Below are 24,804 nucleotides of genomic sequence, written 5' to 3' on the forward strand. Positions count from 1 at the left end.
ACAATCGATATCCACCGGTGATATCCGTAATGAGCTACCTCCGTGCCTTACCACAGCATCTGGGTCTATATCGGACAGGGCTACCATGTTAAATTGTTTTAATGAGCATTTTGTGTCCTGTGGCTCTCGGTTTCATTCTGTTTCTAATTCTGCTTCTGTGAACACCACAGTCGGTGACACAGAACAATGTGGTCTGGAAAACCCTTTTAGTTTTACCCCTTTTACTGTTGATGTTGTTCGTGAAGCTTTAACCAAGCTAGATCCTAAAAAGCCGGCTGGTCCGGACAACGTAGAACCTTTCTTTTTAAAGATAGCTGCAGATTTTATTGCTCCACCTCTCACTACTCTTTTTAACCTCTCTCTCAGCTCAAACACAATTCCAACAGTATGGAAGTCAGCTTATGTCCTACCACTACTAAAAGGAGGGGAGGCCACCTTATTAAACAATTATAGACCCATCTCTAAATTGTCAGTTCTGGCTAAGGTTCTGGAACGCCTAGTGAGTGAACAAGTAAAGGAGTTTTTATGTACAAATGACATCCTGTCTAAACATCAGTCAGGCTTCAGAAAGCAACATAGCACCATCACTGCCACAATGAAAGTGGTGAATGATATTACGAGTATTTTAGATAATAAGCAGAGTTGTGCAGCTCTATTTGTTGACCTATCCAAAGCGTTTGACACCGTCGATCATCGCATTTTGAAGCAGAGGCTGGTCAGTATTGGCATATCCAGCAGTGGGGTGGTTTGTGAACTACCTCTCTGAAAGGTCCCAATGTGTTCACTTTGATGGGCTGTCTTCTGAGTGGTTAAACATCACTAATGGTGTACCACAAGGTTCAGTTTTAGGTCCGCTATTATTCTCTATCTATATTAATAGTTTAGGTGAAAATGTCGAAGGAGCAACCTTACATTTTTATGCGGACGATACCCTTATGTACTGTGCAGGTCCCTCGATTAACAAGGCTGTTGTTAAATTACAGGCTGTTTTTAACATTATTCAGACTCAGCTCGCTGAGCTTAAGCTTCTTCTAAATGTGGATAAAACCAAGGTAATGCTCTTTTCTAAAGCTAAAAATACACCGGAGACTGCTTTGGATATTGTAACTACGCAAGGAATACAACTTGAAGTGGTTACCTGTTACAAATACCTGGGTATCTGGCTTGATGATTGTCTCACTTTTAAATTTCATGTAAATAACCTGCTTAAAAAGCTGAGGGTTAGGCTAGGTTTCTTTTACAGAAATAAGTCCTGTTTCTCGCTTGAGGCCAGGAAAAGGCTAGTCACTGTGACCTTTTTACCTGTGCTGGACTATGGTGATTTGTTATATATGAATGCACCTGCCTTACCTGAGCAAGTTAGATGCTGCGTATCACAGTGCACTGAGATTTTTGACAAATTGTAAAGCACTTACGCATCACTGTACCCTGTATACCAAGGCGGTTTTGCCATCACTTACTGTACGGAGGCTCAGTCATTGGTACTTTTTAATTTACAAAGCCATGTTGGATAAACTACCATCTTATATCTGCTCCCTGATTTCTCTGCAAATTGAAAGTACTTATTGCCTGAGATCGCATGCTGTGGTTTTATTAAATGTGCCAAGTGCTAGGACTGTCTCAGGGAAGAAAGCTTTTAGATGTGCAGCTCCACTAACATGGAACAGTCTGCAAAAAGAATGGAAAATTACCAAGCTAGTACCACTACATGTTTTTAAAGCTTGGTTGGATGCTACAAAATAAGATGCTGTTGGTACCTGTACATGTGGTTAGATATGTAAATTGTAATCCCTGTACATTTTGCTGTATGATGTCCTTTTGTTGTTCTGTTGTTTATGTTTTATGTCTTCTTGTGGAACCTACTGCTGCAGGTCTCCCTTGAAAAAGAGATCATTGATCTCAATGGGATTTTACCTGGATAAATAAAGGTTTTGAATTGAATTTATATAGTTTGAGTTTGGCGTCTAGGCTCGGGCCTCATCACTCCACAGATGTACACAGAACATTGAGTGATGATTAGATAACTATCCCGAGCCTACAGGTGGAAGCTGGGGTGGAGCTGGGTTGGTGGTGGGGCAGGCGAGTAGCAGCAGCAACATGAAACAGCAGCAGTAACATGACCATAGCAATAGCAAGTGAACACAGCAGCATAGCGAGGCAGAGGCAGGAAGACCTGGCAGCTTAAATAGAGCGGCATGTTTAGGAAAATGTGTTTGGTTGGTTGTAAGAGGGACGAGGTGCGTCACGTGTTAATGTATCATTGGTGCTCGAGTTGACTGCTTGAACTAGCTCGCAGGCTTTGCCCAATTTATTTTTTCTTAAAAGTTTAGCCAAGTTATCTGCAATACTTCCTTGCTAACCCTAATCTTGATGAATTATAATAAGTGTGTCTTTTGTAGCACAACTTGTTTTATTATGTGGGGAATAGATTTACTAAAACAATGTAATAGACATCATTTGAGTTCTTTAAATAGCTTACCAACCTTTGACAAATTGACTCTCAATGCACATCCGATATAAATACAACATTGGACAAACCTATTTTGATTGGATTTTAGGGCTTTACTAAGATTATCTTTGTTAAAATTCAATACATTTTTCATTGAAAAAGCTCAATTCATTTATATAGCTTCCATGTAATGTGAATCAATAGCTTCAACTTAATGGATCGTATGGCTTTTATATCATCATGGTTGAAAAGTCATCTCTCCAATAGCATATTTCTTTGACTCAAGGATTTCAAATCAATGCATTATTGCAATACTACAAGGCGGACAAGTCTCTTTTATTGGGTTTTAGTGTTTTTTCACGTTATTCCTTGAAATGAGGCAGATTGTTCTGTAAACAGGACGATATAGGACACATTATTAAATCTTAGTTCACCTTCTACTTTATATGAAGATTTGAAACTTTTTCTTAAAGTCTAGATTTCCTTTAATATCTTCCATTTAATGTGACCCATTGACTCCAAGTCAGTGCAGCATTGTATTACTACATTGGAGTAAGACATACCAACTTTTTTATATGAATATAGTCACTAAAACGTAGCAGTTTTTTTTATTAAAAAGCTATTTATAGCTTCCATGTCATGTGACCAAGTCTTAATGCGGCCGTGGGGCCGCCATCTTGGACTGGTCACCCGCTCCACAGTGTAATCTGTCTGGCAGGCGCAATGAAGTGTCAGCGCATTTAATCAATCATAACTCGCTGAATACAAAACTGATTTTCACGGGGTTTTTTTTCTGCAAACGTCATATATGTAGGCATGATACCGGACCATAGACTATATAAATGGACGTAGGGTCCGTGACGTCACCCATAGAATTCTGCAGAGTTGCCGTGAAGCCCTTAGTAGGCGGAGTCGGCTACTAACGGCTCGACAGTGACGTCAGAGTCTAACTCCCGCCTTCTCCAAATAAGGGCAAAGAGGCGGTGCTGAGGCGGAGCCGAGACGGGCAGGGCGGGACCTGCTGCCAACGAGCGTGACGTTCCAGACCTAGCTCAGGCTAAGAAGCTAAGCTAACATGCTCTCAGTATAGAGAGGCGAAGTCCCTCCCTTTCCGGGAGCCTCCATGGGACCCCGGAAGCGGAAAATTATACATTGAAGTCAATGGAGAGAGAACAGTTATCTTTTGATCCCGTTTGAATTGTGCCACGAATGACACATATGATGTTTGTCAATTTAAAAGAATATTTTGCAAGTAAAAAAAATAAAAATGTGTCGTAAAACTGTGAAGTTACACATTTTTGTGTGTGAAACCGCTCAGTGAACTACAGGTCTCTGGTCTTGCACAATACGCGTCACCATCACAAAGACGGCCGTCACGTTAGCAAATTTCACCTGTTTCTTTCAGAATGAGGCGAAAAGTATAAAATGAGGTGAAAATCACTACAAGTCTGGGCATGTTGAGAGCTGTACATACACGAAAGGGGAGTTAGTCGGTTCTGTAAGAGCCAGCATGCGGGACCGGCTTTACAAGGTTTCGGTGAGTAATATGAGTGCAATGTGTAACGTTAATGTCAGCTAGCTAACATTAGCTAACAAGGTACACTAACGTGTTTTGTTTTAGTAACTAGTTTTCTCCTTAAGAACTTTGTGGTCTCTGTGTATGCTGTGGATAACATTAGTGTTCACAAGAACAAGGTACACTCCCGTGTTTTGTTTTAGTTGCTCTTCAGATTGAAGCGGCCAGTTTTCTATCGACTATACAGTATAGTCTATACTGTATGTGTGATCTCCTTTTACATCTCGTTGTGTCATTTGAGTTTATTTGCTGTGTGTAGATTCAAGGATTTTGGTGACATGAACATGACCATCGTGGAGGCAGTCCAGTTACCATCCTTCTGTCTCCGTGAGGAGGGTGGGTCATATATTCTCAAGGAGAATCACCCACACTGGCACCAGGTCCAAGGGCAGCTGCACATCACAGACCGGAGTCTCTGCTACTTTGTTGTGTGAACCAGAAGGAGTCGATCATCATCCTCATCCCCAAAGACCCTGCATGGCATGGAAATCTCCTCCTCCTGCAACAATTCTACACCCAGCATATGCTCCCTGTGTTGGCCAGTAGAGAGGAGGACATTTAAATAAACATACTCTTAACACCCTCAGACTCTGCGTTGTGTTTCGTATGTGTGATGGGGTGTTATGCAGAGGGGAGGAAAACAGGACACAGCAGATTGGGATTGTGGTGGAGATGCTGAGCAGTTATTTAATTGTTGCATGTAATTATTATTATACTGCGTGCTTCTTAGTTATTCCATCTTTTGCTGTAACATGGATCTGCATGTAACTCTATATTTACTATATTTACACCATCATTATACATGATACATGATGGTGTATATAGGATATATATATTTGTATACACATCTGTAAATTGTATAATTTTATTTAAACGTCTTTTTGATCTCTGTCTATAAACACAAACTGAGTAAGATTGACAATAAAGTTGACTTTGAAAAATATATATATTCTTTATGAAAATAGTTGACTGTTGGCGAAATGAATCCAAATTAAACGTTGGACTGAACTACAACTACGCCTTTAAATCTCTATGGACTGTTTTTCAGTGGGATGGCAAGTTCCTATCTTTAAACATTTATTAGTTTTTTCTCAGAACAGATTTGATTTTCTGAAGTTAATTTAACTTTGCCGACCATGTAAGGTCATTATTAAAAGGTACAATCAATTTGTTTAGGGTTGAATAAAATAATTATAAACATTTCATTTGGATAATTTACTGACAGAATAAGAAACTCAATGATGCTCTACTCACCTGTTCCCTTTTTATAAAGTGAAACAGTTGAAACGATAGATTTTAGTAAACTTAAAAACAACCTTCTCCAAAAGCTATCAAGGAATATACCGAATACTTGTTTTAGAACTTTATTACATATTTTTATATAAATAGTTTGAGTGATCCATAATTGACAGAAGCTTGTGTTTACACTGACCTGTTACTCATATATTAATGTCTTTGTAACTTCAGTAAACCACTACCTCACTAATTTCTTTCATTCATCACGGTTCAGTAAACTAAGTGATACATGAACCAGTTTAATAATTATAATAACGTAGGATTGCAACTCTTTGAAACTGTAGGTGGCTCTTAAAAGAGCCATTGTGTTTGGGTGTGCTGGTCTCAGGTCAGTTTAAGCCCTCTCTCCGCAGATGCAGCGGGCCAGCTGGATGTCCTTGGGCATGATGGTGACCCTCTTTGCTTGGTTCATCTTACTGGGGGGCAGCTACATGGATGTCGGTGCAGTCCACAGTCATTGTGCAGTTGAAGGCAGAATGGATGAAGGCAGAATGAATTTATTATTGACTCCGAATGAAGCACAACTTCATGTCATACAATACATTGACTTTATTTGTAATTGTGTAAAAACATATGAGCATTGATTAGCAAGCAGGACCTGCAGGAACAGAGCATGGTGATGGATGGAGCTGGGAAGAGAGAAGAATAAAGAAAACAGATCAACTTTATTATCGGATATTAAAAATTCAATTTCAAAACAAGTTGCCGCTCCTACAGTTTTCTAGTATGTAAAGATGATTTCACATGACCTATGCACAATATCACACTCAATACTCAATACTCAACACTTTGAATAATTATCTCTTTTAATAATTTTCTATCAGTAATCACTCAACTACTGTCTTTCCAACAAACAGATTGACTCACTATCATCACAATGTAACACGTCCAGAAGAATGTCATGCAAAGCTGCCTGCCTTCCTTCCTTCGACTCTCCCTGAACTGCCTGATCTTTTAATGTTCAATGTTAACCATTTGAGCAGATAGCATTAAGTAGAAAAGATCGCCGATGCTAATGTGCCGTTAGCCTACCTCCCGCCCCCTTAGCACCTGGTGGAGGGGGCGATAGGCTACTCTTCAAATGTTTCACAAAATACTTACCATCATGACTACTCTTACTGTTTAACTTTTGGGTTTACTTCATGTTAAGGCTAATACAAATGACAAGGCTAAGTAATGTGATGCTAACTAACGTGCTCGCTACTAGCTATGTAGCTAACTTGACTATGTTCTATGCAAAACATGTGTATTACCTGATATGTTTGGTCCAACGACTCCTGGTCCTTTCATCAGACGGGAAGCGATAGAACGAGCAATTGGTATGATCACTTTTGTGATTCCAACCTGGTACAAAGCACACAGGCATCTTGTAAAAGTGAATTTATTGGAGCAATCTCTTATATTTATTGGAGGGAATAAATCAGTTATGAGATCTTCTTCTTCTTCTTTGCTTTAATTGCGAGTCGCAACCAGTCTTGGAGCATTATCGCCTATGTCATCACTTACGCGACCCAGAATAGAGAACCGCAGTGACGCGTCCTAAGACCCGGAAGTAAACTTCTTCCGGTTCCTTCGTCAAAAACTCAATGCAATTTCTCCATAGGATTTCGGAAAATATCTCGAAATAAGGTCTGTGGTTGACACACATTTAAGAGAGGGATCACGTTTTTTTCAGCCGTATAATCTCCACATGTCAACCCTACTTTTATAATTTTTGAATTATAAATCTAGTCGCCAGAAGCAAAATACTAACGTTATGCTATAAACGAACTACAAGCCAGTCCAGCAGCAGGGTCGCACGACTTCAACGTCACGCCAACTTAAGATCGTTTCAACTGACTTGCACTGAAACTGCACTTTGAACACTTCAAATATATTATTACCATTTTAAACTGTATACCCCGGTTATCTAGGCCCTCTTTGTGTTTGTTTAATGTATACCACGTTTATCTAGGCCCTTTTTGTTTTGTTTTATGTATACATGTCACACTGTGGGAAACGATATTTCTGGATGTATAATACATGTAGACTTTTTGACAATACAAAAAGTCAAAGTCAGCTTGACTTTGACTTCCGCGTGCTTGAATATTTTAACAAAGCTTTTCATTTTAGCCACACTGAATTTAACTAGAAGTCATGGCTGTCAAAGCTACAGCTTGGAAACACTTACTGTTCCTGAAATTATCAAATCTGTTGGGCATCAGGGACCTGAGGCAATTGTGGCAAGCATGGCATTGTCTGAGGAGCAAGAGAGGGCAATTCAGGTGGCTACCACTGGTCAGCGAACCAACCCAAACTGGCATTTGTTCAGGAAAGGAAGGTTGACTGCCAACAACTTTGGAGCTGTCCTGAGGTCAAAGCGTGTGACTGCTTCCCTTATTGCCAGGGTGCTAGGGCAACAACAGGCCCTTGATGGTGTTTTGTCTGTACAGTGGGGGACTATGAATGAATGTGAGGGCGTCAGGGCATTCACCACTGCAACCCAGATGCAGGTCCATGAGTCAGGTTTGTGGCTCTCCCAATCAGGATTGTTGGGGGCATCTCCAGATGGTCTGGTAGGGTCTCCCGCTGTGCTGGAGGTAAAGTGTCCCTACGGAGCCAGGGAAATGACAATTAGTGAAGCATTGCAAATCAAGGGCTTCTGTGTCTGTAAGGAAGGAGTAACATTCAGCCTGCGTGAGGAGCATCCTTACTGGCACCAAGTGCAAGGTCAGCTTCACCTCACTGCAAGAAAGAATAAGAAATTAAGAAATTGTGAATCGTTTTTAATTTACATTTACTCGCCTTTGCAATGTTGTGGTTGTTAGAGTGTTAGGTTTCCTGTCAGCTCGTCTGTTGGGAAGATATCAAATATTAGTTTCATGGAAGTCACACCGTCACATATAAGAGCATTAAGACATACAGTACATAGGCTAAAACAAAACATCTAAAGATATAACCTTGCACTTTGATAAGTCTCGTGAACATTTTCACTATTTTGACATTTTTATAGATCAAAATTGAACTAAAGAATTAAAGGTAGATTAATCCATATTAAAAATAGGTGTCAGCTGCTACACTAATTATAATAGTTATATTTATTAATTAATTAAGATATTACTGTATTGATCCCAATTTGGGAAATGTTTGTGTTGCAGCAGCATAACAAGAAAAACAAAATATAAGTTATTATATATACAAAAGTATGTGAGGGATGGAATATTAAATTGAATATAAATGTAAAATGTACATGTGATGTTACGTCCAAGAGAAGCTATGGAGCAGAGAGTTCTATGCCAGCCAGAGGTGATTTGTTATTAGTTCAATATGTCAAACTGATTTCCCTGAATACAATCTTTAGTTACATGGTGAAACGTTATGCTGCTTGTACTAATTAGACTTATCATATAAGCCACACAGGTTTTAATAGGATGTATTCATTATCTTTACTTATGTTGCGGTCTTTTCAGCAGTGCCATCTCTAAAACGGCGATACAGTCACTACCCATCATTTGAATTTCACCGTGACATGGACAAAAATGTAACGTCAGCGTACCTCATGGCACGAATCCAGACTCTCCTTTGGAAAACATTGGCCGGGAAACGATAGAACGAGCACGTTTCATGCGAAGACCTGTGGCTGCAACCCGGAGCAAAGCAACAAACCATTGCGTAGCTAACTAGTAGCGCTAGCTTTAGCTAACGTTAGCCAACGTTAGCCAACGAAACGAACTGCCGAGTAAAATTGGAAAACACTGGTGATTAATTGTTCTATAATTTGTAAAACTACGGTGTTAAAAATGACAATTTCAAAAATACAGATTCTAATGGTAAGATATAGATATACAGATACTAAAGATACTACAGATAGGCTACTAAAGATAGGCAGGTACTTGCTTTCAAGCAGAACACAGGAGAAAACAAATGTAGCAGGAGTGTTTACATGTTAGGCGTAATGACGTACAATGGCCTCGACAATTTCTGTAGTCCTATTCAGCCACACGGTAACAACCATCGTTTTTCAGACACGTAAACTCTTCAAAAATCACCAGTGGGGTCACTGCTGATGTATTTAATGTCGTAGAACAAAACGTGATTTATCTCTTAAATGTGTGTCAACCACAGACCTTATTTCGAGCTATTTTCCAAAACCCTATGGAGAAAATGCATTGCTTTTTTGACGAAGGAACCGGAAGTGCTACAAATGCTAACTTACTTCCGGGTTTTAGGACGCGTCACTGCGGTTCTCTATGGGATTTGTAGTCTTTTTAGTTGCGTATTTTTCATAGTCTTATATCTCAACAGTTTTACGACAAACTGTGACTTTTTTTACATGTAAATGATTGTTTAAGATTGACAAACATCATATGTGTCATTCGTGGCACAATTCAAACGGGATCAAAAGATACGTTTTCTCTCTTCATTGAATTCAATGTATAATTTTTCGCTTCCGGGGTCCCATGGACCGGAAGTAGATGGGCTTGACTTCGCCTCTCTATTAAGCTAACAACCTATGCTAACCAGAGCATATAATAGAAGAGTTACAACAACGGAAGTCCAAAAACGGTTATCGTCACGTGGTTCATGTAGACGAGGATCGTTCCCCGGAAGTTCATGGTGGGCAATGTGAATGCAATGATAACAGGAGATAGAACTACGATTTTTGGTAATTATTAGTGAATAAAGGTTTTGATTTGCAATATTTATACAACAAATCGATATGTGTATGTATTTACATCAATATGTTTTAAAAAATAAAATAGAATTTGCTAATATTAAGTGATAATATTAGGATTAGTGTGAACAACTAGTTTACATATTACTAACAGTGCCTTGGTTAAAGAGCCTGTTGTTTATTTATAGCTTTGAATTCTTTAAAACCAATATTATCTTCTTAAACTTGTATGGTAGTCAGGAGCATCACTTTCTAATGTTTATTGATACATTTAGAGGGAGGGGATCTAAAGTAATGCTTTAAAATTCAGATTGGATTCATGTCTACCATTTTCTTAAATTCATGGTAGTTTCAGTAATCCCCTGGTAATTGAGGACACAAGTTATCTAAATGACTAATGTCATCTTTATGGCTTTCAGAAAGGACAGGAGACCGACAGGTGACTATCAAAGGACTAGCAGCAGCAGCAGCAGCAGCATGATGATGATGTTAAATGTGTTGTTTTAGGAACATCCATTGCAAATACATGAAATTCAACAAACATTGAATAGCATATCATGCAGTTTGTCTGTGCCTTTTCCTCCGTGTTGTCCTGGTTTGCTGTGCTGCCTCCTAGTCGCCACCATGGTTTGCTGTGCTGCCTGGGGATGCTCCAATCGCTCAGAGAAAGGAGTACGAATGTACGGCTTCCCCACTGACACAGAGCGGAGGAAGCAGGAGCAATTTCACGACCAACAGCAACAAAATATGTGATTTATATACAAACACTGCATTTGCACTTTTTCACAAAACGAAAATCACACCATTGGGAAAGCTTAATGTTTTGTTTAATACAAAAAAAAACAGGGAAAGGCTTGAAAAACACTGAGAGTTGAGACTCAGGGTGCAGGGTCTCAGTGCAGGTATTCAGCCTCCATTGAATCCCCCTCTGGTTCTTGTGCTGAAAGAGGGAGTAACAGACAGGAGAAAGGGTTATACACACCTATAGCACACCTATTGGATGGGAAATTGCCTTGGGGAGATAAGGTGTGGTCTCTGTTCCCAGCTGAAGTTATGGAACTTTATTATTTGTGAGTTTAACAAAGTATGACAAATGGCATCAGTAACAGATGTGATATGAATTTCTATAAAGTTGGTCATATTTTATATACGGTATGTAATGAGTATAACATGTCCAGTAAGTATAGTGTTTCCTAATACTGTGTATTCAACCACTATGGAATATGTATGTGGGCAGACAAAACTGAGTTGTTCTGTGTGTGAAGTAACCTCAAGTCACTCGTTTGTCAAGACAAAAAAGGGCAAGACTAGGCTGAGAGCAGAGGCTATACCCACCATCTTCGTGCATCGCCCTGTGGTCAAAAAGAGAAGGGCCCCTGTATCTACAAAGCCCATAGCTCATATACTTATATAAAACAGTAGTATTAAATGTACCTTGTGTTTTCACTCTCACTTAAAGAGCCTGTGACACGAGTTTCCCCCATCATCCAAACCCATCAATTTGAGTAAATATTGTCCCCTTGAAAACCGTTACTGAACTGATTTTGGATATTTGTACTTTGATAACCATTAATCTGCCTTCAATGTTGACCATTTTCTGGATCTTCTCGGGGATTCTTCAAGTCCCGCCAATTGATGTGTGACGTCATTGCGGACACAGCGCTCCAGCTGCACCGTTCAGGATCCCAGCTTCTGCATGTAAACGCACGATGGTGCACACAGCAGCAAGCTCAGACAGCGATGACAGTTTAATTTTGAACGTGTCTGAGAGCTCATGAGGCTGAAGGATCGGTTTATGTTGTATCTGTTAGAAGTTTAGGAATGAGGTGCGTCAATATGGGCGATCATATGGTCATGTAGCCAGTGGTGGAATGGGACTAAAAATCGGGACTCTCGACCGGCCCACTTCGGTACCGCTAGTAAATTGTCAACGGGGGGAGCGGGGGATGTCAGGGGCGGCGGGTGCTGTAGATAGTAAATGTAAATATGTAAATATTTGTGTCACTGCATCCTGGTAAAATACAAATATAATGTATAATGTCTGTGTCTTTGACATTAGCGCTGCTAGCCACCTGTGCTCATTACTACGAAGCCAGTTCAACATACCCTGGATATGTTTGAGTAGCAAACAAACTAACAACAACAAACGAGACACGAGTGGATCTGACTTTAATTACATTTGACTCGAGTGTTTCGTCAACATAATGTGTTGCTTAAAATAATACTTCTGCATACAGTATGTGACACTGTGAGTGTTGCACGGCCAGATACGGCTCAGCTGACTCAGATCAGGAAATATATGATATATTGTGATATTATATGATCGATGATCTGATTGATGATGTGATATCAGTGTGATATGAATGATAAGTGCGACACGTCGGCGTCTTCTCTGCATACGGCAGTTTAAACTGTATTTCCTTTATCCTGTAATATGACTTGAGATATTTAAACTCTGCACACTGAGTTGATCTATTTTCTATAGACGCCGGAGGCGGACAGCGTCAGGTAAAATAAGTTATTTAGCCTTCCCAAACCTGAGCCTCACGCGCCGCCTATGCGGGATGTGCTAGTGACTTATCCGACCGGCCCACTTCGGTACCGGCGCGCGCATCGGGATTCGTCCCGATGGCCAGTCCGCCACTGCACCCAGCCCACGTAAACTGTCAACGGGGGAGCCTCGCTGCGGGGAAACGGTGGACCTCGTGTCCCGATCGGAGTGGGAATAATAATAATAATAATCCGTGCATTTTATCCATTAATTTCCCCAACATTGTGGTAAAAAAAACACACGTTTAATCCATGTTGGTGTACTTACTACAACTACAAAAAGCATCGGTTTGTTTCTCATCAGGAAATGCAGACCGGCACAAACAAACGATTTTTAATCATCATCCTCACGATCATTTAATCTATCATATGTTCGCCGAATTGACATGAAAGCACTAATAAATGTAGTTTCATCCACTTCAGTTTACAACTACAAAAATAATCGATTTGTTTTTATATCACATCCTACGGGAGGAAATTCAGCAGCTCTCACTACCGATTTTTAATCCTAATGTAATCATCATCTTCACCACGATCATCTATGTTTATGTTCGCCGAATTGACATGAAAGCACTGACGAATATGAATATACTGTAGTCAACTTCATTACAACGTTATTAACGTGCCAAAACTCAGTAATTCACCATTTCTACGCATGACAACACACTTTGTCCGTGTTTGGCTCTCTCGCCGCACAGTGAAGCGTTCCCGCATTGACGTCACTTCCGGCTTCCCCCAAAACTTCAAAATGAGTCGAAGGAATTTCCCGCGATGTTCGAAATTATTGATATTTAACGGAACGGTATCGCTTTTTCTTTTTTAAACTGACGGTTCGAGATGACTAGTAGCCCAATATTTCATTGCACAACAGTTGTTGGGATGATGTCACAGGCTCTTTAAGTCCCTCTCCCTTTGCCATCAATCCAAAATCAGCTGAGCTGCAACATTATACAGACAGGTAATAATCAACAGAATCACAAGGACACAATATGGCTCTGCTAAAAACACTCACTCTTACACGCACCAAAGTTATATTTATCTAATATTTAACTCCCTCCACCCCGCATACAATCCCGTTTAGAAGCCCCTCTTCTCTAATTCAACATGTTGGACGAAATGACATTAAGAGAACGGAATTTACAATTGAAAGGCTGTTGCTAACTTGCTTCGGTATCCTAGCTTGATCTGTTATCTGTAAACGTTCCCTAAATCTACTAATTTAGAGATAATCCACTGACATCCTTTAATACACATGTTAATTTGGATCAGATGTACTGATAATATCCGCAATATAATTCTTTAAACTTCTTCTTACCTTTAAAAGTCCGTCACGAACGGTCTATTATGCTGCAACTCTACAGCTCTACTAGCCTTGGCGCTAACTTCCGGGGAACGATTGAGAGGCTCCACGATCCGCCATTGCTGTAAAAAAGTGGTCCATTGGAGTGAACCAAGCCCCCAGGAAGTGCGCCGGACTCAGATGGAAATATTCGTGCTGGCCAAACGGCGGTACTGCACATCCGTTTGGTTGCCAGGCCCGGAAACACTTTTTCCCATTGACTTACATGGGGAAAGAATGGTCTATAACTCGTTGGATACTTTTTTTTAAACTAAATAAACAACCCAGTATGAACACTTGTATAGCCCTTATTAAAAACATTCGTTCCTCAAGTTGTAAAAATGTGCTAATAACATTATTCTGAGAGTTATTTCCCTCGGCATTATGAACGCGCATCTAACCCACGGGACCGCGCTGCCCGGCACGTTCATGTTACGTGTTCAGCACTACATGAGTTTCTCTTTACCCATGGATGCACAATAACAACGGACCCATATCACCTTACTGCCAGCCCACGGAGCTGTAATAATGGATATATTGCACATGTATGCTGTAATCATTTGTAAAATATTATACTACATGGGCTGTATGATGTAAATCTTGTACCGTAAATGTTGTATTAAATAAAGTTAATATTACCGACGTAGCTTCTTATTGCACTAACAAGTTTATTGCACTGTGTATATATATATATATATATATATATATATATATATACAGTGCAATAATTATTTCATACTAAATGAAGCTCTGTTGGATAGCACTAGATCCTGTTACAGCATAATAGAAGTACATAACGATTGATGTGTACATTAGCATAATTACTAGCTAGCCGCTAGCTGCTAACTGCATAATAACAAGCCATTACCATGCTGTCATGAACGCACGGTGCTGTTACGTGTACGCAAATTGCCGTGCTTGATGTGAACGAGCATGTTGGTTAAAGTTGCGCATGCGCTATGAGCGCACATACGGGTACTTCTCAGGCATGCCGGGTAATCTGTGACGTTTCACTCTCTCAAAAGTTGGGCCATTTTATCATCATGCGCTAATGAGCAACTCTCATAGGAATGAATGAGGCCCCGCCTCCCACGCTGTATCCAGTTCTTATTATACATCCATGGAGTGAACGGAGATGTCATAAATGGGGCGAAGCCTGCGAGCTAGTTCAGGCAGTCAACTCGAGCACTTATGCTGCATTCATACATAACGCCCCCTTGCCACTCTACAACCAACCAAACAGAGTCTCCTTAATATGCCGCTCTATTTAACCTGCCATATCTCTCTCCATGCATTGCTTGCTGCTGCTATTGCTGCAGCTACCTCTACGTCGCTGCTGCTTGCTGCCCCACCACCACCCCAGCTTCCACCTGTAGGCTCGGGGGTTAGTTATTTAATCATCACTCATCGTGCTATGTATATCTATGGAGTGATGATGCCCGAGCCTAGTCGCCAAATTCAACTATATGCTGCTTCTAATAAACATGTTAAAGGAACACGTGAGTTGTCTGACTGAACTCTTCTATTATATGGCTCTGATGCTAACAACCCAGCTTGCGGTCACTGCTCCTCGTTCCCGGCATATTCTGAAGGTAAGATACCCTGTAACTTTACAAAACTTATCCTTTTGATTTAAATGTTCTTGAACCTACACTATACAATTGTTTTTTAAGTGCTTCACCGTTTTTCAAATATAAATGTCATTTGTAACTAAACTTTGTAAACTAGCAGAGATATGGCCAGTGTTGCGTGAATTAAATGTAATTAATGAAATATGACTGTAGAAAAAGAAAGGTGCTTTTATATTGATTAAACCATTTTTATTTATTTCAGCATTAAGAAAAAGGAAGATGGCAACCTCCACGCCAAACTGCACAACCTGTAAGTTGATGGTCCTGGCTTACTTTACATGACTTCAGATGGTTGACATTACACACAAACATACTATACATATATGTATATATACATGTGTGCACAATTGTAGATAAACAGCACCAGTATATAAATATATATATATAAACTGTGTGCTGTTAATCTGTTTTTTGAGGTTTTGCTCTCTTGTTACTTTTAACCATACAGGTGTGATTTCATAGTTATTTTGTATGTTATTGTCAAAGGAACAAAATGAGCAACCCTTTATACTTAATTTGATATTCCTCATTATCTGAAGCATTTGTTACTCTCATTTATTTTCCTCCCATAGTGACTGTATGGATAATCGGAGACAGCTATGTCCGGCGTGGAGCCCAGAGAGCTACAGAGACCATCGGCAGCAACCTTGGCCTCGACCTGAGGGTGTGCTGGTTCGGTTGGGGTGGACTGCGCTGGAGAGGTGTCCTCCCTTTCTTTTCCTACTCCCTGCGAGGAAGAGCAGTCCCGGATGTCCTCCTCATCCACTGTGGCGGCAATGACTTGGGGGATGTGCCCAGTGTTCAGTTGCTGAACCAGATGAAGGAGGACCTGCACCAGCTTCACCATCGGCACCCTGGCATGAAGATCATGCTCTCCCAGAGGCGCCGGTGGAGGGCTGGTGCAAATCCTGTCAAAATTGACAAGGCCCGGAAGTTTGTTAACAGTGTTATGGCTACTTTTGTTCATAGCCTAAATGGTGCCATTGTTGACCACTCCAACATTAGACATGACAGTCCTGGGCTGTTTTTGCGAGATAGAGTTCATTTCACCCCTAGGGGAAATTATATTTTTTTAAAGTCACTAACCAATTACCTGAAAGACCACCTCCAAAGACTGTGAACTGCTAAAATGTCAGTATCACTGTCTTTGGATTTGGCCTTTAGAGTATGTATTCTAAGGCCCTTGCTAAGCCCAGACTGTCATGGCTAATGTTGAGTTAGATATTACATCTGTAGCCATAACACTGTTAACATGGCTGCTCTTGTTCAGTATGCAGATAAATATTTGTTTTACAATAGAAACATTTTTCTCCATAAATGTTCCCACATGTTGTGAGCATCAACTTTAAATCTTTTGTCAACAAATAAAAAACATCTTAATTTCCTTTACGACAACATTTTGTTTATAACACCACTACATTAACAATAAGCATAGGAAAATGATAAATGTCAACATTTAAGATTGTGCTTTTACTCTTTATTTAATCAGATCTATTTCACATTGAAAATGTGATAAATACACAAGCCACATTGAAAGATACATCTTGCATTTTATGAAAAGTAAAGGTTTCGAATCATTTTATGACTTAAGTACACTACAAAATAAATTAAAGATGTGCAACAACTGTATCAGTAATTTAAATGATATAACTTATGTACAGGGTTGGGAGGGCTACTTGCCAAAAACACAACCAGTAACTTAAAGGTGGGGTAGGTAAGTTTGAGAAACCGGCGTCATTTCTTGACTGGCAGCAAAAACAACCAATCACAGCAGTGCTTCTCTGGCTGGCTCTGTCCAATCACAAACAAGAAGTGTTCTCCCTAAAGGAATACCCTTTCCGTCCAATGTGAAATGCTGTGGTGTTTTCTGAAATGCTGCGGCGTTTTCTGAAATGCTGTGGTGTTTTCTGAAATGCTGTAGTGTTTTGTGAAATGCTATGGTGTTTTCTGAAATGCTGTAGTGTTTTGTGAAATGCTGTAGTGTTTTGTGAAATGCTGTGGCGTTTTCTGAAATGCTGTAGTGTTTTGTGAAATGCTGTGGTGTCTTGCACTTCAGGGCCACCAGGGCCTGTTAAGATAAATAAGTTATAAGATGACAACAGATGAATGAATGTTGCTATTAAAATAATGTAAAAAAAGGTAATATAATTCATCTGTTTTTAACATAGAGTATGTGGGGAAAATGTCAATTCTCTATCTATGATAAAGAGTCTTTGCATAAATTGAAGAGAAATGTGATGGTTTGCAAAAAAATCGATTTCTATGTTTGTATACTTAACTGGCAAAATCTTAATTTGGCCTTTAATCAAAAGAACATTACTCATCACTGATGTGCAAGCTGTGCCATAACAATTATTTAGCATTGTATGATGTATAACATGTATTTAATTAGTAACAACAATTTACACTCACAAATGGAACCAAGTTATTAAAAAAAAAAAAAGGATCTGTACCCATGAGTCCGTGCTGAAGGGATGACTCTCAAAGTGTTCACTGCACAGGCGAGAAGAAACGTTGGGGGTCCATGTATTCCTCCGGATGTTCAGCACCCACTGGTCCAGCCTGTCTGGATCACCTAAAGGAAACCTTTATTCAAAAATACATTAAAACCGACCCAAAGACAACAGGAGGGTTAATGCCATATTCACTTAATAACGCATGAACAACTTTTACAAATATTTCTATATAGTCTGTGTTGGTAAATGTAATCTAGGTTGCACATTTCCAGCTGAAATACATGCATACTGTTATGGAAATCTAGGACCCAACACGGCTGGAGAGTACAAGTCAAAGTGATCAAAACAAATAAATGGTGAATCAGACAGAGTTGTCTTTCTAGTTATTTATTTGAAGCTTCAAATACATAAGATACAATCAAAAATAGACACAGGTCTCACAGAGCATAGAATAGTCTGCGTGAGTGTGCACAGTACAATATAGTCACAAAGCTTATATACAGCAAAGGGAGGGAAGCTCAGAAATCTGTCTTCACACGGTATTAGACACCTGGCCTTGAGCTGTAGATAGTATAACGGTTCCCAGAGTAGGGAAGTTCTGGTGTGACTGTGTGTGAGTCTCCCAGTAGCCAAAGCAGCTCTGTGGCCTTGAAGCGCTTGGGAATAAACCCAAAGTAGAGTAGAAAGGAAGAAAACAGTACATCTCAGGAAATGAGAAGCATTAGGTTTAAGCATATAAGGATATAATAAAAATGTCCACTACATTCTCCCCTTTTGATCATACTTGATCAATAAAAAAATGACAGGATAGACTGATATAACACATCAATGAATACACTCCATCGCTGGTTTAAGTAAACACATCACAAATATATCATAGAAAACTGGCTGTTTTTGTGGAGGACAGACTCCAATATAATGTAAGTATAAGAGAGGATGGTACACGTGATTATATTGTAGTGTCGGAATCAGACTCTTCTGATTCTAGCTGGTCTATCTCACTGTGGCGCAAAGGATTGTCGTGTAATGGAATAGCAGCATACTGAACGAAAGCTGAGGATACCATGCTGGAAACGCATTTCTTCAGTATTGGGATAATCAAACAGGTACAACTGATTAATAGGCCAAAAATGATCGCTTTCATGCCGGCTAACAGGTCGTTGAGATGCATCAGGAGTCACCGATCACATGACACAGGCCACCCTTTGAGGCGAACAAAAGGTCAAGAGCAAATTGGTGCTGCATGAGCATGTTCCTAGAGGCTATTATGAATGGGGGCAATGCTTGGAGGCCTTGCGTCATCTCGTAAGTGAGGTTCTCTAGCCGGACGTGTAAGGTATCTATTTTATGGGCATTGTTTACTGTACCCCACCATGGGAACAGGCCACCCATGAATTTAGCTCCAGCGGACGTCAGATCTCTTTTTACCTTGGGTGTTGGAACTCTGGGTAATGATGTGTTGTGTACATTAAGGACGTGAGTACATTGACTGCTGGATTCAAATCCACTAGAGTGCATGTACCTATCCAGAGGGGAGCCAGAACTTGATAGAGCTTGTCGCCGCACAACCAAACGTAATCTTGTGGCGCACTAAACCCAGCATCACTGGGCCAGGCCAGTTGGAGGGACATATGTTTAACATCAGGGAATGCTACGTTAGAAAGGATTCTTTCAGGGGCACCGGATATGTGACAATACAAGATTTTGTAAGCACCGTAACTGCACGTGTTCCGTAGGATACGAGTACAACCAGTAGTAGTAATTTCCAAAAATGAAATTGAACAACATTAAGACTACCTTTGTAATGTATGTGGATGAGGGAGGGGAAGATTTTTAGTCTCTCTGAGGTATTTGTATGCCTTTGGACCATGTAGATGGAGTGTGAGGGAAAACTCTCTGTGGTCCTTTGAGTACTCATGGCCCTGCTTTGCCTTCAAGTCTATTTGAAGATCTGAAATTGTATGAGAAAAAATTAATAAGTCCCCTTCATATAATAACAAAGGAGTTTAATAAAGAGTGTAAGAGTAAGATGTACATGAATTTCAAAGTGCTAATTTCATCTTACCTGAGTAGAAATAAAGCCTCTCTTTGAGTTTTTCATGAATGAGGTTCTTTTCCCTCAAATCCCCCAAAAGACTCCTCACTGTGGTCTTTGCCCTCTTTTCTCTAGCCATGGCATTCTTCCTCTCTCGCTCGAGACTCTCAACTCTCCACTCTTGCTAAAGCTTCATTGACTCTGGCCTTAAGAGCAGTAGGAGAAGCAGGCAAGACATAGCTATGATCCTAGTAGAAAGAGGGATGAACATGGTTTGAGTGATGTTTCACTTCACACACATCACTTTGACACAACTAGAGTATGGCCCACATTATTTCTTATAGTCATCACCTGTCAAAGCCAATGCCAGCATCATGCGCGTGTGTGTGTGTGTGTGTGTGTGTGTGTGTGTGTGTGTGTGTGTGTGTGTGTGTGTGTGTGTGTGCCAGGAATGCATGTTCAACATATCTTCAATTGTGTGTGTATGGGTTTATTTGTGAGTGTGTTTAATATGAGTGGCAGCAAACAAGAGAGATTTTACTTTGTCTAGGACCATTATGATATGATGTTGACAATATAAATACTCACATCATTAGGCTGAGGTTGTGAGTGTGAGGTTGAAGCTTCTGGGTCGTCCTGAGGGGCCACAGACAGGCTCTCTTCAGCTTTTCTGGAAGTATAGACGTAGTCCTGCCCTTTTCCAGCTAAAATGAAAAAGCATAATACTTGAAAAGAATATATATATATATATACATACACACACGCACGCACGCACGCACGCACTCACGCACGCACGCACGCACGCACGCACGCACGCACGCACGCACGCACGCACACACACACACACACACACACACACACACACACACACACACACACACACACACACACACACACACACACACACACACACACACACACACACACACACACAGGGATAGGTATTTCACCCTGCCCTGTTATTGATAATAGAATATTTACATTTATGAATGCTAATAGCCTTATGATGATACACCTACTCTTTGGAGGTGAACCGGGAAGCTAAAGATGGAGGGAATAACACCATCTCTGAGTCGGACAATCTGTCCTGTCCTGTCAAACTCGTCCTGCTTAAAATGCTCACTGCAAATCAAGGATGACTCGCTTGCAGTGAACCCTTCCCTCCTCAAAGCAACTTCCCACTTCTTTCTCATATCTTTGTATTTGGGAAACCTTCAAAATAAAAACGGGAGATTTGAGAGTCAACACAAAAACATTTTAAGAAGGAGGTCAAGCTTATTTTCTTCCTTCTTCTTCCTAGATAGATTAGATTAGATTTTACTTTATTCATCCCACAACGGGGAAATGCACTTGTTACAGCAGCATATGATTTATAAAGTCTCAGTTGGCCATAAACATAATGTGTGCTGGCTACGATTTCGCTGGCGGACATCAATACAGTACAATAATATTCTATTTACAAAATACAACCATTAATAATGTTGAATCTTACTTGTGAAAAGTAATCCCCCGACCAGTGGTTGCGTTAGACTTTTTCGTTGTCCGTCATTTTGACGGACAGGATCGGAACATTTCCGTCATAATCCACTATTACCCGTCATTTTATTTTTCATGTTTTAATGATGAGATGAGACATATTTCATATTTATGTTTGGGTACTGAGCAGCAAATGCTCATTCATTCTTTTTTTTAATGATTCATACAGAACTTTTAACGGCATGGAGAAAAAAAAAGATGAACAGAGACACCGACCGTGTGGTCACTTTTCATGTCAACACGAACATGAATGATTTATTTGTTCCTGCACTGACAGCAGAGCGGGGCTGAGGCCGCTAAAAACACCACGACCATTGTGCCCAAACAGGCAAATATGAACAATGCCATCGTTTTAAATGAGACAATTACAATCAAAATATGAACAAAACATTTACAAGAACAACTCAATTGATCTGCTGTAGCCTAGCCTGAACGCTGATTTCTGCATCGTCGTGCACCCTCGGACAAATCCGTTACTCGTCTTAGCTTTTCTACAGATGTCGCAGAACATTTTGCCATCTTCCCTCCTCAGCCACTTAAACTCTTGCTCCCACTGAACCCGGTACTCCCGCTTGAACTCCTTGCCACTTGCTTGCCCCTCTGCCGCTGGCTGAACGCTGTCAGTTTTAGTCTTACTGGCTTGTCCTTCATCCTCCACCGCATCAATCCCTCTTTTCACCTCGTTTATCCACACCATCACAATTACTGGGCTTATTAAAAAAGCTTCTGACGATCAGCTGCCGTGACATTTTGCGATTGCTAAAGCCGGTTAAACAACGAGGTAATCAACGAGGTCAAAAACAAGACTAGACAATAGCTACTTAATATGCACACACTCACCACCAACTGGACAGGGGTGTGAATGACTAAATAATAGTTACAGACCACAGTAGAGTACATTCGATCGCCCTCAGTCTACCTGGCCACTAAGGATGTAATATAATGTGGGCCGCTGGGGGACATTTTGGCGCTGTTCCGAGTTGTGTTCTAATCTGTCAAAATGACTGACAATGACATTGTTAGAAAAAATCCGTCATTGACGGAAAATATTCGGTTAACGCAACCTCTGCCCCCGACCCCTGTTCGTAATCGTCCGCTGATTTGCACAGCAATACGCCGCACAGTCCTCTGGCATCTTGAAACCTCTGCTGTCTATGGGTAGAATGTCTGTACAACAGGGATCACCAACTACATTTGTCCAAGGGCCAAAATGTATCCAATAGACACAATCGCGGGCCAGTGATTTTTATATAGTCCACAATGCTAGTGGAGCACGCTCAGGTACCGCGGACCTTTAATTTATTATCTGAAACGATGTAATAACTTTTAAAACTTGTTCCAGTCACTTGCCCCATGCATTCAGCAGCAGCAGGCCATTCACTTTGATTTGATCGTTATGAAATGTCATAATTTCGACAATAAAGAAATGCTACATAAACGTTATCTTGCACATTTTATCCAACCATCTCCGTTTCTAACTTTCAATATATTTTAAAAGAGATCTCTCTCTCTCACTGAGTGCGGGGGCGGGGCCTCACAGACACGCTGCATCTCTCTCTCGCTCACAGACATGCTGCAGCGCAGTGCAGTGTGCACACAGTTCTGCCGGTAATGAATATTACATTTTGTGAGGAAACTTTTCCACCAATAATTCCAATAAGTATTCCAAAATGTATTCACTTCAGGTTTAGGAAAGTAACTGTAATCAGATTACTCATTTTTGAAATGTAACGCCAGCTGAATACAGTTAGCCTACTTGATTTTTATATTCTGCGTAACGCCGTTACATGTATTCCGTTACAACCAGTCTATGGTTACAACCCAACCCTGCTTCTAGGCTACTGTCCCGCAGCTCCTGCCTCTCTGTTGGACTCTGTCGCAGCGGGGCTACTGCTGCGGAGCGCACAAAGCAGACTCTTCACAACGAAGGGTCACTTCTTCTTGAAGGCAGGGAAGGTTTCGCAGTACGCAATCTACTGTCCCGTAGCTGCTGCCTCTCTGTTGGACTCCGGTACTGCACCTTACTCACAACGTTGTAAAAAAAAAATGGGTGGGAGGCGAACGCAATAACCACTCAACTAACGCCATAGTCACCCCCGTCGTGCGGCCCGGATGAGAATGTCTGGCAGGCCGGATGTGTCCCGCGGGCCGCCAGTTGGTGGTCACTGCTGTACAATATGGATAGGATGACCGGTCCAAGATGGCGGCCGTATTTCTTGCGCCCCAGCAGCCAATGCGGCGTCTACTCTTTATATGTCTATGGTGACGCGTCCTAAAACCCGGAAGTAAGCTGCGCTCGGTTTCCCTCGACAAAAAAGCAATGGGATTTCTCCATAGGATTTTGGAAAATAGCTCGAAATAAGGTCAGTGGAAAACAAACCTGTTTGATAAATGCACGTTTTGTTCAGTCGGATAATATCCACATGTCTACCCTACTTTTATAATTTTCGAATCATAAATCTAATCGATATAAGATAGATAGCGTCACTGCACCACTCTCACCGCCGTTAGAGAGTAGCAAGCAACTGAAGCAAGTGCAATTATGGAGGGTGGAGATTTGGAGTATTTAATCAAAAATAATTGTACTAAACTTCTGCAACAGCAGCAATTACAAATACAATCTGATGACAGGCCAATGCGCAAACTGGAGCTGTGTACAGCGAGGGGAAAAGGAGCGAATCAGACGTAAGACGTTAAAGGTCTCCTGATTTAGTTTGTGAATGAATGCTTATTAGAGTTTTGGCTGGAGAGTGCGTGCGGACCTGTCGGTTAGATAACAGGCATGTGTAAGTCCTGCATCTGATACAAATGTGTGTAAAATGATACCGGGTGCTGTAATCACTCATATGGCTATACGTTATTATATTGACCACCACACCCCCGACCCAAAAGAAAGGACGTATTATTGGCTTCTCCTAATTTTTTCCCCACGCCACGCTACTGATAGTAAGTGGACTGAAATAAAATCTGCTGTGGTGTCAGAGCCGTGCTCCGGGCTCAGCCTGCTGGCATCATCTGTCTGCTGTGGGAGGTGGAGCAGGTGAAGAACCAGATATCAAAGCCAAAGAGGAAATAAGTGACATTCAGTGTGGGTGGGGAGCAGCACGTTGAGCCAATCAGGATGCTCAGCTGGCTGATTTCAGCCTTTGATTCAGGGTTGTTAGTTCATTTTAATGAGACAGTGACACATTAAGAAGAAATGTCAAAAAGTCCATGATGTCATGTACATTTTCCACAACAAAGAAAAATAAACAGCTGTAAAAAATCTTTCAAAAGTGTGTA

General features: G+C 40.8%; 1 long non-coding RNA gene across 1 annotated transcript; it reads left to right on the forward strand.

Annotated features, from left to right (window-relative positions):
• Positions 1–15,417: 15,417 nt before the first annotated feature.
• LOC139434708 (uncharacterized) lies at positions 15,418–16,813 on the forward strand. The gene is made up of 3 exons (XR_011644027.1): positions 15,418–15,456; positions 15,698–15,745; positions 16,068–16,813. It is a non-coding gene; the product is annotated as an uncharacterized lncRNA (long non-coding RNA).
• The last annotated feature ends 7,991 nt before the right edge of the window (positions 16,814–24,804 follow it).

This window comes from Pseudochaenichthys georgianus, chromosome 10 (genome assembly GCF_902827115.2).
Source record: "Pseudochaenichthys georgianus chromosome 10, fPseGeo1.2, whole genome shotgun sequence".
NCBI classification, from domain to species: domain Eukaryota; kingdom Metazoa; phylum Chordata; class Actinopteri; order Perciformes; family Channichthyidae; genus Pseudochaenichthys; species Pseudochaenichthys georgianus.